The 5,816-nt window shown below is 37.0% G+C and overlaps 1 pseudogene; it reads left to right on the plus strand.

Annotated features, from left to right (window-relative positions):
- The first annotated feature begins 223 nt into the window (after nt 1-223).
- Nucleotides 224-2,092, plus strand: LOC149082248 (uncharacterized; annotated as a pseudogene).
- The last annotated feature ends 3,724 nt before the right edge of the window (nt 2,093-5,816 follow it).

Genomic DNA, 5,816 nt, shown 5'->3' on the forward strand with positions numbered 1-5,816 from the left:
ACTAAGCTTTAAAAAAAAAAAACCTATATAAAAAATCTTTTTGAAAAAATTATATAAAAATTATTTTGTTTATTTTCTTACGGAAAAAAATAATTCTTTATATTTATTAGTTTTTTTTAGTTTTCTATGTGTTTTTCCTTCTTTGGCAATTCGACATACAATCCACATCAGGAAATAATCCATATACCTACAATCTTGTATAATGTTGAGCGATCCCAAAATGGTTTGTTTTTATTTACTCTTTTTGCTTTCTGTGCGTGAGCACGTTTAGTGGAGTAAATACAGTTGTTTCATTGGATTAATTTCAATCTAGTTAACCATGGAAAATGAATGGGATTTCATTAGGAAGTTTGTGGCTATTGGTGCTATAAAAATTGGAGAATATACCTTAAAAAGAAATGTGATGTCTCCGATTTACGTAGATTTGCGGAACATCATTTCGTACCCGGATCTATTACGTGAATTATCTCGGAAAGTGTGGGATAAAATGAAGGAATCCGGAATTCAAACTGACGCATTGTGTGGTGTACCTTATACTGCTTTACCCATAGCAACTACTGTGTCTATACTTAACGGCGTTCCCTTATTGATGAAGCGTAAAAGGACTAAAGACTATGGCACCAAGAAAGCAGTCGAAGGAAGCTTCAAAAAGGGACAAAGGTGCCTCGTTGTTGAAGATGTTGTCACAAGTGGGAGCAGTGTTATAGAGACAGTTAAAGTCCTCAGGTCCGAAGGACTTATTGTGACTGATTGTGTTGCGATTATAGATAGGCAACAAGGCGGTAAAGCTAATTTGGAAAAAGACAATGTAAACTTACATTCCTTGTTTGAATTAAAAAACATAGTGTCCGCATTGGCAGATATGAAATTTGTTTCTCAAGAAGAAACGCAGAACATTTTATCTTTTTTGAATGATACTCAGTTCAATAGTGATGTCGCTGAAGAATGTCAGAAAACAAATGTGTCATTCCTGAAACGTGCCGATAGTTGTATGCATCCAGTGCTTAAAAGACTGTTCAGTATCATGCACCAGAAACAGACAAATCTCTGTGTTTCTATGGATGTAGTGAAATCATCAGAATTGTTTCAATTCGCCGAAGTTCTCGGGCCACACATATGCATGATGAAGACAAATATAGACATATTGGGCAACTACAGTAGTTACATTAACAGGGCCCTTAGAGATTTAGCTGCAAAATATAATTTTTTGATCCTTGAAGACAGGAAATTTGCTGACATAGGCAATACTACGTTCAAGCAGTATGAAGAGGGTCTCTTCAATATTAAAGAATGGGCCGATATTGTTACCGTTCATAGCATCCCTGGTGATCACATTATTGAAGGGATGAAACTGTCTAGCTCTTATGACAGGGCTTGTATACTAATTGCACAAATTAGTTGTGATGATAGCTTGATAACCAATAGTTATTTGACTGATACAGTATCCATGGCCAAGAGACATAAAGACTTTGTCATTGGTTTTTTGTCTCAAACAAAAGTCTCGAATGATACAGATTTTGTTCACATTTCACCTGCTGTGAGTTTGGCGACTGGCGATGATCCTTTTGGTGAAGTCTATAAAACGCCAAAAGAAGCTATCAAGAAAGATGGTGCTGATGTAATAATTGTTGGAAAAGCAATTACAAGGTCTAAGAACATTCTGGAATCTGTGTGCGAGTATAAAAGAATAGCTTTCAAAGCTTACCTAGAAACTGTCTTGCATGACTGAAATTATACGAGTTCAAATTGTTCAATAAGAAGTTTTTGAAAGAATAAATTATTGATCGAAGAAAATAGGAATTAAAATTTTTTTTTCCTATCATTCGTTAAAACAGATGTCAACTGTAATCATTCGGTTTCCAAATTTATAAAGTTTTTCTACAAAGTCAAATTGAAATGTAACTATTATAGCAAATTAATTATATGATTCAAGTAAAATTCCATTATTTGAAAAATTATAAGAAACTATTGTAAGAATTATTACATTAATTCTCTTTAAAGAGCTGTACGATCTTATTATAGCTTAAAATCACTTAGAAATGCAGGTGACTGATATCCATTTCTTTAATAAGCAATGTATTTTAATATGAATGATGGCTATGTATAATAAAGTTTTTTTTTAATTAGTATCGCAAATCTAATTTTTTAATTACAATTCAACTTTCATTTGTGAAGTAATTTCAAGCTCTTTTGTAATACATTTCTTCTCCCCCCCCCCTTTTAAGCAATTTCCCTATGACATTCATAGCTGTTGTCTGGTCTTTCGTTATATTCCATTGCAGAATTTGGGAAGCATTGGTCAGATAATTATGAGAACATTTTTTTTTTCTACTATAAAAAAAATTCTAACAATTGTTAGATAAGTAAACAACTGTTCATAATTTTAATGTGACCCCCCCCCCCCAATTCCACTCTGGTGTGCAAAATTAAAGGATAATTGTCGAAATCTTGCTTATCTAGAAAAGTACTGGGAAAAAAAAGTACAGTAGACTCTGGCTGTGTCACTGGAATTTATGTAGTCAAACCCCATTATAATGATCTTGTTCTGTATTCTATCTAAAATTCTATATATAGGCTAACAGTGTTTCTCAAAGTGTATATCGCAGCGAGCGGGAGATATTGATTTGTGTGACTATTTATGCTTTCAAATGGTTCTTATAAGTGTGAAAATATCTACTGAACTATTCTGGGAAAAGGAAGATGAACCATGAATCGGGTGTGCGAGCCCCATGTAACAAAAGATTAAGAACCACTGACTGTCATGTGTGAAGGAAATAAAATTTTTTTTATATAGGCCTGTCTGAAGTTCTATCATAAAGGTCTATTTACCACACATTGTCAAAACCAGGGCTGGACAAATCACAAATCTAAATGGCAGAAAAACATTTTACCAGAGAAAAAGGTCCAAAATAATACTTCTTTTTCAGTGCATAGGCCTACTGACCCTCTTTCATACTGGCGAATATCTACTCTATAATATAAAATCACAAACTCGAAAAGGGCCCGTTGCTAAGCAACCGAGTGACAGAAGTGGGTGAAGTTTTTGAGTGACGGAAATCTGTTACGTTTTTGTGTTACGGAAGTCGGTTACGATTTTGGATCAAGTATTCATTTAACTCTAGCACATAATGGGGCCCATTTGACCCATCGGGACCATGTTATGTGCATGTACCGAGAGGCTCCCATATCCTACAGCAGGGCCCTTAGGCTGGAATTTAGATAGTGATTCCCCCAAACCAGCTTTTCAGGGCCCCTCTGTGGTTAATTTATAGTGTGAAAAATCAAAAAGTGATAAGAATCGTTGTGGCCCCTGTCAGCCCTGCCCTTGGGGGGGAGGGGTCATGCCGAGAGGTATGGGGCCCTTGATGGATCTCATTGTTTTCTTGCTGCTTTAATGTTGAAAAATTTGAGATAGCGGAAGCACAAGATATATCCAGTCTGGGGGCTCCAAAAAATTTGCGAATGCGGTCACGGGTAGTTGCGTGGGTGGTCCTGGATTTTATTCGTTGGCAAAACGAATACAAATGAAAATGTTTCATGGCCCTCGCAGCGGGATATGACTGACATGCTTCCAAGTTACCAAGTTGGGGGCCCCATGTTTACAGGTTTCATTTTGGGGGCCCTGGATGAATCTCATTCTTTTATGTTGTAGAATTTGCAACAGTGGATGCCCGAGATCAAGCCAGTCTGGGGCCCCACTAAAAGTATGCGAATAGGTGTCCCGGGTAATTGGTAGGGGGCCCTGGATTTTATTCGTTGGTAAAACGAATACTGGAGTCTGGATTCCCCACTAAAAATCTGCGTATTGTGTTCCCGCTACTGGATGTGGGGCCCTGGATTTTATTCGTTGCAAAATTGAAAAAAATTAAAAATTTTCGTGGTCCTTAACAGGGGTGTGTTTGACAAGCTTCCAGGTCAGTGCTCCATGGGAATGTTGATAGGTTCTAATTCGGGGCCCTTGGATGTATCTCATTGATTTTTGTTGTTTAACATTGTAAAATTTGCAACACATCGGTAGCCCGAGATATATCCAGTGTGGGCCCCACTAAAATTCAGCGAATGGAATCGGGGGCCCCAGTCTCTGAGGGTGCTTGATGAATCTGATTTGCTTTTGTTTTTTGTGGCTTTATCATTATTTTTATCAAAATTCGCTTCTTCAGTAAGCTGGTGCTTTCACACGTCTCTTTCCATAGCATGCTGATGAAGTGGGACGAAATAAACAAGATATGTTGTGAAGAGAAGTGGGGGGGGGGGGGTTGGCCCCCTAGTACTGCTATAAATTCCAAAACTCTCAGCCTGCAAATTAGCAACTACACAAAGAAAACTTTAGGTGCCAATATAAATTTTTTTGTTGAAATGGCAATCTGGCACCTGGGATTTATCCAACCCTAGTCAAGGTCCATATCTGCTTTGAGAGATCTGTTAAAAATATTCTTCCCTCCATTTGTTCCCAATTGACACATAGTTTAGAATCTGATCCCAATGTGTGTCAGAGAGAAGGGACTGTATTTCATTCAATGTCATACTTAAAATTTAATAACTGCATACCTAAAAATGCCAATGTTGATTATTTGCTATATCCTCCCAGTGTTATCCAACAAATTCCTCATGTCCCCTGTTACATGGGTGTCAAATATATAGGTCTATCTCCAGATTATTTGTGTCTACTGTGCTTTTTATTTGATATCTTCTTATGCAGCGGTTCTCAATCCTTTATGACTCGCAGAGCCCTTTTTGGTGAAAAATTTCTTTGGCAGAGCCCAGTAGGGCTATTTTTTATTTATTCATATCAGTTACGGATTCATTTTTATTTAAGAATATTTATAATAATTTTTTTTTAATTTACTGTTGTTTTTCATTTTCCTCGAGCGGGAGCAGAGCCCCTGGAGAGTGCACACGGAGCCGAGGTCTCAGCACAGTACCGGTTGAGAATCGCTGTTTTAATGTATTGTAAGATTTTTCTAAAAGATGATTTGGGAATTGAAGAAGACTCATCTAAAAGCTGATACATTTTAACAATATATTACAGGATTTCCATTTCCCAGCAACCTGAAAAGTCAGGAAACTGGAAAACGATCAGGAAAAATGTAAAATATTTGGCAAAAGTCATGGAAACATACAAATATTTGATAAAAGTGATGAAAACTCTGTGAAGGAAAATACTACTACTAAACCACACATGCACCTCCAAAGAATTGGTATATGTTGAAATGCGTGTGTATGTGTAGTGAACCTGACATGAAGTTTGTTTCTAAGTAATGCTTATTATGTGTAGGGCTATCATTTTTCTAACTGTGAGTGAAGTGTAATGATTGAATAATTGTATCATTGTAGGCCTGTTGCTTTCTGTGGAGGGACTTTTTAACAGAAAGATCAGCTCTCATTTACACCTTGAAGTTGAGAACCACAGAAAACCAAATTCGGCCAACCACCATTGTGGCAACGGTGGGGCTCGAATCCAGGTCCTATCGATGTGAGTTCGCCACTATGACCCCCTTAACCGCCACAGTGGCTAAGGGGAAAAAACTGAAACTCAAAATTCATTTTGAAGAATAAGATTTCGAATAATATTTCTTCAGATTGAGGGAAATCAGAGTTGCTTTTTTTGCATTTTTGTCAGGAAAATGCTGGGAGCCCTGTATTGAAACAGCATGTGCAGCTGTTAAGTTGGACATATTACAGAACAAGCATGCTGATTGCGGCTATTTTGAACATCACCCTCAAAGTAGAGTATGTGAAAAACTGATGTATGGTAGAACAATCAGTGCTGCTGCAGAACAATCTTGGAAATAATGTTAAGGAAATAGAACTCTTCT

This window comes from Pholcus phalangioides, unplaced genomic scaffold, assembly GCF_987345545.1.
Source record: "Pholcus phalangioides strain wild (caught in Gottingen) unplaced genomic scaffold, Ppha-v1.0 ptg000009l_1, whole genome shotgun sequence".
NCBI lineage: Eukaryota > Metazoa > Arthropoda > Arachnida > Araneae > Pholcidae > Pholcus > Pholcus phalangioides.